The following is a 12,176-nucleotide window of genomic DNA, read 5'->3' on the forward strand; positions in this document are numbered from 1 at the left end:
GGTTTAGGACTTCAATATATGAATTTGGGAGACAATTCAGTATAGAGGAAATATCCTTAATTTGCAGATTCTAGCATATATCTTCAAATAACAACCTTTAGTCTATAAATTCTCATCTTGAACTTTAGCATTATCTTTTTTTAAAAAGAAATTGCCGTTTGCTTTTTCCCGACCAGAGCATATTTCCATTATTCTAACATTCCATACTTCACTCAGATTATTTCTCTCCTTCTCATCTTTTGCTCTTAAATCATATCCTCAGCAAAATTCTCCTGGCTTGACACTGTTGCAGTTTGACCTCCTTTTGCATCAGGGAAAGATAGTTATTTTCAACAGTATATATCTGAGAATACTGGTAGATGGAATGGTTATGATTTAAGTGCTTCACTGTCATTTTGTATTGTTATACATCCAGTGTTTAGTAAAACCCCTACTTCTAAGAGATGCTTACATTCTTAGCCAAATAATTTTTTTGCCCTTCCACATATCTGGTATTGATCATTTTGTGCCATCACCATTAGTGTTTTACATTTGGTTCATACTTCCTTCTAAATCTACCAAATATTCTATGTGATGATTCTGTCTATCCAACACTTCCCTTCATAATTTCTTTATACACTCAGCTCTAGATATCTCCATGCTTTTAGAAATTCATTTTCATGATCAACCATTAGCTCTGCATACTTTTGAATTTATTCAGAATACTGAATACTCCTATATTTTGCTTATTACCAACTCCATTTTCCACGGAGCAAGATACTGATGTTGTACTAACATTGCTAAAATGTTGCGTAGGTCTATGTGGTCTGAGATAGCTCACCTTAATTGCCTTCCAGCTAGTGAGAAACAGGAACTGAAGGCGGCCAATCCTCTTCTTGAATGAGCATAATATAGAAATTGAATTCATCATGTTTTACCACATCCCATTGGCTGAACATGCTCCTACCAGTTGTAGAAGAGTAAACTCTGTGTGGCTCTCTCTCCACCTAAAATGTCAGGATTCTCTTACTGAGCGAAGGTTTTTGTGGGACACTTTGAGTCTGCTCTAGTGGGTAATCAGAGGAATGTTCTTAGGTCTTCTGGGATCCTGAGGCATTATTATCTGTTTCTATAAAATATAATTCAGCAAGTAATAAAGAAAGTGAGTCAGTAACATTTGATTTCCATTATATTGTAAACCTAAAATTGAGACTCATGATTTAACAAATATATATGAAACTAATGGAGGATTGTTATAAGTTAATATTGTTTCAGTAATTCCAGGAGGTATAGTCATGATAGTAAGTGAATAGAGACATATGCCGCTGCTGTTTTCAGCCTGGGCAGGTGTCTATAATTCTCCAGCTTCCTATCATCAAAGGAACAAATTATTTAGAATCAGATAGACCTAACTACTAATCATCATCAACTCTATCACATAGTCAGTTATTTAGCATCTTTAAATTTATTCTTCTCACCTGTAAAATAGAACTAATGGTTATTTCAAGGTTGTTAAGAAGATTAGAGACATGTAACATGCCCATTGGTGCCTGGTACAGAGAAGATAATCAGTAAATGGTAAGTATTATATTAGTATTTTATGTGTTACTTTTCTCTCTGAGCATAAATTATGAGTTACTTTTTACTGAGACCTCCAAAATCTCAATCGCAACTTAACTAATATAGAAACACTAAACTTTCTGCCTGTGTTGTACAGCAGCAAAGAAATGAACCCAGTTAACCAATACAAACTGGTGTCTAATTTGGTTTTGTCCATACCTTGATAGCTTTCTTCAGTTAATTTACTATTACGTTTCTCTTAAACCAACCCTAGGTTTTCCTCCTGTGCATTTCCAACCCACAATCCTATCAGTCACCGTAGACCACTTTCCTCCTACTTTATGAAAGGCAATGTGGAAGTCAAATATGAATATCCACATAAATACATGCAATAACAGCGAATAATTTTATAATGAACTTCCATCCTTACTAGGTGGGAATAAAATATCTATTCTAGGAAACATGAAGTATTCTGAAGTTTGATAGTATTTAAAAGCATATTCTATGGTGGAAGAAATAAATAGCAGTACCCAATGCCTAAATATACTTTTCTTCTTAAAAGAGCCTAACTTTAAGAAAAATCAGTCTTTAAATTTTAGTGAAAATGTGTTCTGCTGGGAAGAAATACAGACATATTGAATACATGAAGGTTGTAGTCAATAGGCTTCTTAATCACAATAAGAATTTTTATACTAAGAAAGAAGAAAAATAAATGAGTTACCATCACTACATAAAAAAAAAGAGTATAACCCAGACTGAAAATAATTGACGAATTGACTTTCCTTTAATAATAAATTTTCTATGATCTAATTGCATAAAGTAACTACATCCAGAACAAAGAGACAATTGATTTTTAAAGGCGATAATGTTTCATTGTAGCTTTATCTTACAGATATTGGAAAGTGTAAGATTGATGACGTTTGCTAATATTCTATTAATCATAAAGAAATAAAAAATACACATTGTTATTCATCACATAGCAACAGGAGATTAATCTGAGTAAGTTTATTGGAGCTCTATTTGAGAGAGCAGTTAAGATTTACAAAATCTGAAACCTAACTTTAATGATCTTTTTTTACTATGAGAAAGACCAATGAAAATGGAAAACTTTGGCTGAGTTTCATCAAGGTTCTGTAATGTAAAATATTAGCAGATTTAGTATGTTCAGCAAATTAAAGTTGTTTGCATCTGAAGATGTACTTCTCTAACAAGTTTATTAGCATGCACTCCTTTGAGTGTCCTTAGAAATAGTTGTATTTCATTTCTCTGGTATGGAAGCTGACGATCCATGAATATTCTCTCACCTGTTTTCAGATGTTAATTACATGTGTTTGAGAGAAGGAAGAGAGAGAATGGGAAAAAACTGATCAGTCTGCTAAGTTAATATAATTAAATTATTATAAATAACAGATATTAACACATAGTCTATATTCTACCAATGTATGAATATACTAATTTATACAGTATGTTTTTACAGTAAATTCTAGTAATTATAATGCCATAATATTAACAGAATAATTTAAATGATTTATCTTTTTTAGAGCATACACATTTTTTCTTGGTATGTTAAGAGTTTTGAGAGCAGAGTTTGAGATTTTTAGATCAAATGATACCAGGACTAAAAGAATTATATTTATAAGAATGATACTATTATAAAAATATTATTTTGGTAAATACTTGTATTGTGTATTTTCATGAAATAAATTTGTTAGATAACATAGAGCCTCTTTTTCAAACCTCAAACTCATACACACTTCTAGGATTCTGCAATGTGCAGAAAGCCCTGTTTTGTCAGAGCCCAGCTACTCATCAGGAAATTGTTCTGACATTTCTGCAAATATCCTACATTTAAATTTTCCCTATTTTAAAGACAACTTATATATACAAATTCTTAGAAAATAATATATATTCGAATTAGGACAAAATTACTAAGTCACCTAAAATTGTCAGAAAAAAATGTAAAACATGAAGACCTGATATGTTTATCAAGTATATTATTTTTTTATCCAAAATTTTTTTCTAAAGCATTAAGTAAAGCCCCACCAGTGTAGTAATTAATGTTGCATTGTGTGAATGGTGACTAATATGTTTCTGGAAGGATGGAGAGATGAGAAAGAGAAAAATACAGATAATTAATCTATTTGTCCAAACTAATTTTTTTCTACTCATAATCCTAAATTTTTCATTCTCTTCTGAACTTTGGTTAGTGCTTAGTAGGAATTATGAAATAAATTGCACTTAGACATTTGCCAGGCTATGACTCCATTAAAAATGAATATATATGTATATATGTACATACGTACACACACATGGGTGTATGTATATGAAATTTATGTGCACAATATATATATACCATATGCGTGTATTTATATTATACACATATATGTACATATATGTATATGGCAACTATACATATTTTTTGTAATCAAAGCTTTGGATAACCAGTCCAAGTACTTTCTATCCTACAGAACACATCTTCAGTTGCTATCTTACACCTTTGATAGTTCTGTGCTCTGTCAGAACAATGGACCCAATTATTTTAATACCGTATGATAATTATAACAAAATCTCAATGTAACTATTTGTTGAATTGTTCATCTATTACTAAGGTTATTGTGTTACTCATAGCAGGATGCCAGAGCCTAGCCCAGTGGCTGGCACAAAGTAGGTTCTCATGTGTTTTAAATGAACATCCCAGCTTTGTTCCAGAACTGAGTATATTGAGGAGGAGGTTGGAACTAAAGATATGTGCAAAAAAATTGCTCAGACCCAGAGAGCACATGGAAACCAGAAGTGAACACAGACATATTTTTACTTCAAACAGGGCAAAGTCTCAGAATTATACAAACATGCAGAAGATAGAGTTGAAGAAAGTGTTAAAATTACAGTAGAAGCAGATGTAATCAACAAGAAACAAACATGAAAATGAACATTTTACTACTCTTCCTACCAAAAATGTATCTGCATATGACATCTTAAGGGGGTAGAAAACATAGGTCTCTTCTGTGCAGTAACTTTTCAACTTGGAAAATTTATTATTCCTGCAATTTTATACCTGATTAGGAGAAATTAGATGGTCCATCATAGGGTGGTCAGTACATAGATATCATCAAAATAAGAAAAACAACTCAAAGCACTGTACTGAGAGAGTGACTGACCCGTGACTTTTTCCTGGGATGTGTCATCTGACATAAGGCACCATCTGGCATGATACAAAAGACATCAGAATTTAAAATGGAAAGCATACCAGGGAGTCTTCAATGTAAAATGCATGGCCAGTATGTCTCCACCCTTGTCTTCAGGCCTAAATTCTGATACCAGAGAAATTCCGAGATGAAAGAGAAATTAAATTTCTCCAGTGTTTGGGTCTTTTTGGTTTAATTTAATATGTATTATCTAATATGTTGATATGTAGTCCTGTCTCTGAACACTCACCTTGGTTTGCAACTGATCTGGAGGAGCCTCTCCAATAAAAAGTATGCTCCACTTATTTATGATGGACAAGCAGATATTTTTATGAGTGACCTTAATATCTTTACAAAACTCTACTGTTACACCACATCTAATCTCTGGAATAATGTGGTGAGAACCAGAGACAATTACCTAGAGGAGGAGTGGCTGAGAACAGGCAAGAGGGAACATTTTCCCCAAGATTCTCAGGATATAATTAGGTCTGTATTAAAATAGGCTAGGTCATGCTAAGGTAATGAATAATTCCAAAACCAATATGGCACAAAATAATAAAGGTTTATTTGTACACATATCCATCAGGGCTTGCCTGGGGACTTTTCTCTGCTATCTAGGCTGATGTATCCAAAATCTAGATCATTGCTGGATCCTAATGTAGGGAAAAGCATGGGATGAATTGCACACTGGCTCTTAAAAACTACTGCCTAGAAAGGAAGTGTATCATTTCCATTATCATTTACAAGGCAGAGCCCATTACATGACTGGTCCTAACCTCAAGGGAAGGGAAAGGTACAATCTTACAAGGTATGCAGATAAAGAATGGGGAGAATTATAAATTTTTGTAAAGTTATCACAATTTATAATTGTAAGTAACATGTCTTTGGCTTTCTTTTATATTTTAGGGAGCTAAAAAGCAATTGAAATATTACTTAAATATTAATAAAAGAAGTGGTTTTCCATGTTGACCAAAGACCATAAGACCTATAGGGGAGAGCATAAATTATCCTACTATTGATATATTTATGGAGTTACAATGCTATTGATTCATTCCAGAAATAAAATTTAAAATCCAGTAAGAATTATCTTTTGAGAACTATGATTATAGATTAAATGACTATTAGAGAACTATTTTTTAAAAGAATAAATGGCCTTTTTATTTAAGTATTATATCATTTTGACTTGCATTTCTCTGATGGTGAGTGAATATTTTATCATATATCTGTTGGCTGTTGTATGGCTTCTTTGAAAAAAATCTCTATTCAGATACTCGGCCCATTTTTGATCAATTATCTGTGGTTTTTTGGTGTTGAGTTGTATAAGTTCTTTATGCATTTTGGATATTAACTCCTTATTGGATATATTATTTGAGAACATCATCTCCCACTCAGTAGATTGCCTTTCATGTTGTTGATGGTTTCTTTAGCTACACAAAACCTTTTTATTTTGCTGTAGCCTCAATCGTTTATTTTGACTTTTATTTCCCTTGCCTGAGAAGACATATTCATAAATATGTTTCTAAGTCCAATATCTCAGAGATTATTGCCTAGGTTTTCTTCTAGGAGTTTTATGGCTTCATGTTTCATATTTAGGTCTTTAATCCATTTTGAATTTATTTTTGTGTATGTTGTAAGAAAGTGGTCCAATTTCATTCCTTTACATATAGCAGTCCAGTTTTCCCAGCACCATTTATTGAAGAGACTTTGTTTTCCTGCATCATCTATTCTTGCTTCCTTTGTCATAGATTAATTGACCATATGAGTGTGGTTTTATTTCTATTCTGTGCTGTTGATCTATGTGTCTATTTTTGTGCCAGTAGCATACTGTTTTAATTATTATAGCTTTGTAGGACATCTTGAAATCTGGAACTGTGATATCTCTAGCTTTGTTCTTCATTTTCTTTGTTCTTTTTCAAGATAGCTTTGTGGTTCCATTCCATGTAAAATTTAGTATTATTTGTTCTAGTTGCACAAAATCTAGACATGGGACTCCTATCAAGTCACAGTTCATGTGAAAAACGACAGAGGTTTTTATCTGATGACAAAACTAATACAACTTAAGAGTGTTGTTTAACTGGTAATGAAGCTAATGCAATTTTAACCTGCATTCACAAAAGTCTTGTGCTCATCACAGGACATGATTGTACCTCTCTAGTGATGAGTCTAAATATTAAACGTTATGTTGCTTCCGTGCCACCATACAGGGATATTTATAAACTAGAACTGTGTTTAAAGCATCAGTAAAATAATATGAAAATAGTTTGGGAATGACCACTTGATAAATTGTTGAAAGAACTACTTAGAAAGAAAAGATTGAAGAGAGTGGCATCTGTCCTGGAACGTGGGAAACATTATCATGGACAAGAGAGGGATTCGTCCCTGAGTTGTTTCAGAGATAACTGGAATCAAACTCATATTCTTGGAAAGCAAAACTTAGCTCAGAATAAAGTAATTTCAGCTGAATTTGTACATGGAGCAAAAACGTGTCATGGAATAACAAATTCCCCATTCTTGGAGATTTTAAGCACACCTGTCATGGAAGATTTCTTGTCCTTACTTGGATGTGGCTTGTGCTAGATAATTTCTAAACTGCTATCCATTCTAAAATCCCCATTTTAAGAATGTAAATTTGTTTGCTGTCGTTTGCTGCATATTTTTCAAAAACTTTCAAAGTCCTTACTCAAATTTAAGAGGTGCTCCTTTCAAATAAAATACCCCATTGTAAAATATGTACATGTAAAAAGACTGTTGCTGTCTGGGCAAGTGAGCTTTCACAGGTTGAGCAAATCCTATTCTAACACACCACAAATTCCCAACACACACACACACACACACACACACACACACTCACAACAATCACCAACTAATTCACATGTTGTTACAGCTAGAAGTGCTGCTGCTCTTGCCATCTTCAGATGTGGGATTCTTTTTCACTGACATTTGTCAGACTTCTTTTCTCGGTTTGATACACAGTGAGAGGCAGAGAATGGATGAGGACTGCATGAGGGACTGAGGCTTTTTCTTTCACTTTGACCTAACATGCTGGTGTGTTTAGTTATTTTGCAGAGAAGACCCACTTTTCTTGTGGCCATCTTCCCTCAGTCTTCTTCATTCTGTTCTCATTTTATTTGCACCCTTGTCTGAAGTTTTGCTTAATAGAAATAAATTTGAGGTAAAGGCAAAAGTTCCTTGCATGGTTAAGTTGCATTCATTATATTAAGGGACAGAGAATTATTATCAGACTGGAAGATATATCATTTTGGAAACAGGGCATTTTGTGGAAAGCCAGCTGTGGGATGTGGGGTAACTTAGAAGACCAGGAAGACATTTGGGATGGCGAGGGGGAGACAAAGATAAAGTAACAAAAAATGGTTAAAGACCTTTCTTTCTGTTTTATGGAATATTTTGTAAGCCTTATGTCACTGAATCCTTATAGCAACCTATAAAATTATTAAGCCTTTCTATAGTTGAGAAGAAAGAAAGAGAACTTAAGTAACTTGCTTAAAATTGCATTGTTAATCCTTAGCATAGCTAGACTTGAAGTCAGAATTTTTTATTCTAAACCATTAATTTTCACTTATTCAGCAGATATATGCTAGATGATTTCCATAATAATTTTATAAGCTTTGTTTGAAGATTTAGGAGACTATGTCTCTGAGAAGCGAATGAACATTCTAAGAGACAAAGAATTAAGAAATGTTAAAGGTAAAAATTCAGTCCATGTTCATGATCAGAGTCTGTTGCCCCTTCACATGTAGATAGAGAGTAACCTTGTATTTTGTGTGATGCATTGTTTGAATTTAAAGATAATTCTTAAAAGAAGAGGGCAATCAAGATTTCTGGAACTACTTTGAAAAATCCTCTTCAACTGGTTTTTTCTGTCATTCTTTATTGTTGGCTTAATCATATTTTGTCCCCGCCTTTGCCATCCTGGAGTTATTTTTTTCTTTATTCCCTAGAAATGTTCTTGTGATACAAAAACTTGTTATATACATAAAGCCAAGACAAATGGGAGAGTAACATATTATAGTAGTTAATGGCATAAGGACTTGGTGTCAGCCAGTATTCAGTTTGATTTACAGTTTTGATTGCTCAGCTCTTAGCAAGCTGTGAAACCCAGAACACATTTCTCAGTTTCTAACCCACTTATTCTCATCTAGCTACTAAAGATATGAATGCTTCTCTTAGAGCAGGGAACATGGTTAATAGGACTGAGAAATTATGAGTGTAGAAGAGCTTACTATGGTGCCAGACATGTAATACATGTTCAATATATGTAAAATACAGTAAGATTTCCTAGGTGATCCTGTTGCATTGTTATCTTCTAGCAAATGATGCCTGACCACATAAAGAAAAAAGACACAAAGGAAATATTTTGCAAGTAATTTCTATTTGTTTTAGAAAAGAAAATTTAAAGAATTATAGTGACAAAAATCTCATAATGACCTAATGTCAAATCTGGGTGTTAAATTCAGAATCTTGAGTCTTTGTTTTGTTTCCAAAATGCAGACATCCAAGAGAAACACAAGAGAGAAAGAAATGTAGCCTTGTAACCTAATAATGCACTGCTGAACCCTTGCAGCCCTGCTAATATATTTTCAGTTTCAGATGGCTTTCAAGCAAATTTCTCAAATGCACTTAAATCTGGTTAGATACACAGCATAACAATAGCTATGTGGAGGAATCAGAGTTTGTGGTCTATCAGAATTCTATTTTAGTTATGTGCAAAATGTCTGCTGTACTCACTCATGGCTCTGCTGTAAGACTTGGCTGTTAGACATTTATACATCCATTAATTAGCAGTTAGGCATGATGTAAAGGATAACGTTCCTGGCGCTCAGTGTATATGAAGCAGTAAACAGCTTTTGTGGAAGATTAAACGCTGTAACAAATCAGAGACATTTGGTGACCCCCAGCAGCCATTTGTTGCCAGAAAACTGCAATGCTACCATTATTGTGCCAGAGGGGAAACATACTCAACTCATAACACAACAAACAGAAGAACGCATTTGAATTTGCTTCTTGCCTGTTTAGAAATATGGTTCCTTTCTTTTTTCTTTTTTCTTATTTTACTTGAATTTCATTTAGATAAAATTTCATATGAATCATTAAAAACAATGTATTTAAATATACCATGGACAGTAAGGGTAACTCCTTACCGTTCTAGAGATCACTGTATATTTACAATTGAGATGTTAGGGTTATGTAGCTAACGTGAAACTTATTTTTATTTCTCTTATTAAAATTGAATTTAAATTCGAAAGAGATTCACCTATTCTTATTTATTAATTCTCAATAAAAATATGGATTTTATACTATGACAATACATATATTTCTAAATATAGTTTTATAGAAATGTTAAACATTTTTTATAGGACATTATCAAAAAATTTTTAGAATATTTTTATGAACATTATGAAAATATATTTTGGCTTGAAAATAAGAGAAATGAGTTGTAATTATTGTTTGGAAAAATCTGATTATTAACACTTATAAATTAACATATTGATTTGGAAATTCATGTATATATAGATAAAGACAAAGACAAACTAATTTAAGTTAGAATAATGATATTTTTCTAATGCATTGGCAAGACCACTGTGATTTTCATGTAGTTATACCATTAATTTTGCAATTTCTTGGTCCATCTAAATGGATTCTAAACGAAATCAAGTTGAAATTTAAAACAACAGCAGGAAAATATTCAAGAATAAAGAAGATGTTTGATAACATGTAGTAGTCAATCCATAGAAAAGTCCTTTTAGTACATATACATGTTTATGTTCTAGGCTTACTGGAAAAAATTACATGGTATAGTAAGCTGGTTTAGCTTTCAATAAGAAAAGAATTTTCCCGTTCTTTCTCCGTAATTGGATTTGATATGCACTGTAAAAGAAACAGCGCCTTTCACTGAGCAGCGTTAGTAACCCGTTTTATAATAATACAAAAGGCTTCTCACACCACGTGTTGATCACCATAAATGCTTGTCTAACTCACTTCTCTCTCTTCCTTCCAGGGGCCTTTTTCTCCAGGCCCGTGGTGGCTGTGGATGGGGGTGGCGGTGGTAAAAACCTTTAACAGGAATCAGGAATCCTCATTTTCAATGTTCCTGTTTGATTTTTCTGAAGCACAACTTTCAAAGTGCCACCAGAAGTTTCTAAGTCTCAAAACTGCTTTAACGCCAAAGGTGCATTTTGTTTGGAGAAGTAGGATGCTGTGCTCCGTGAAATCTCTATCTTTTCAATGGCTGTTGTGGAAGAGACATTCCAATAGTTTGAAGCGGTGCTTTAATACCTACAGAAAAGGCTGCGGATGCACTGAGGCATCTGCCAGCACTGTGACTAAAATGTTTACTTTAGCAAACACTGCTCTATTAAATTTCAAAGTGGTACTCTTTGAATTTTAAATTGTAAAGGAAACCTGGCCTCCATTCTTGAAAGCTTTGGTTTAAACATAAAAAGGAGAAAGTAGCTTTGAAGTTTGAATGAGATGCATGAACTCTTCTTTTTTTCACCGAGTTTGAAGAACTTCTAGGGCGAGTGTGTGTGCTATTTATTATTCTAACTTATGACTTGAATAAGATTCCTGTTTCTTTTACCCTTGACCATTTTTCCTTTAAAAAAAAAAAGGCTTTGCGTATTAATGTGAGGCATCATTTATTACTATCCAATCAGGGAATGTATCTAACAAGATAGTTTTATTCTTCTTCTTCTTCTTCTTTTTTAAACAAACCCATTTCATAGCTCTTTAATGGGCATCTAATTTTTCAAATTATATCTAGACTCTGGTTTTTAATTGGTGCTGTTAATCCATTTCTCTGGAGTTTACTGTATACACATGGTAAAAATGCAGAAAATTTGTATTTTTGGCATAGATGCTCACCTTAATGAGTATTTATTGGGCAGATGAGTGCTTGCATAATTGAACAATTCATGGACCAGAGATAATTGAGCATTACAATAAGTTATGTCACCTATTTACAAATGGGAGCCATTAACTCTCTACTTTGCTTACTGAAATGAACTTTTTAAACCAAATGATTACAAATGCACATTCATAAAATAAACCTTTTCAGGGTCAGTTCATTTTTACCTACTTTGATAAATAATAATCCTGACAACATTCAGTTTCTATTTTAGAATAAAATAAGCATTTTATCATAAAATCTGTTAAAGCATCATTCTTAGCAAGTAAATAAAAACAGTAATTATAAGGGTCATAGAATACAGAGTAAAACCTAATTAGTTCACTTCATATTTTCTCCCTAGAAATTACACATAACATTTGAAGTAAAAAAAAAAAAGAAAATTCTTAACATTACTTTAAATTTTATTAATTTTTACATTTTATCTTAATTCAACCAATAAAATCTTTTCTAAGTAAAATGTGCTCTTTCCTTATTAAAACAAAGAGATGGCTAATTTGTTTCTGAATGTGGCAACAGTAGAATAG

This window comes from Lontra canadensis, unplaced genomic scaffold, assembly GCF_010015895.1.
Source record: "Lontra canadensis isolate GAN:19392208 unplaced genomic scaffold, GSC_riverotter_1.0 scaffold14, whole genome shotgun sequence".
Classification (NCBI taxonomy): Eukaryota; Metazoa; Chordata; class Mammalia; order Carnivora; family Mustelidae; genus Lontra; species Lontra canadensis.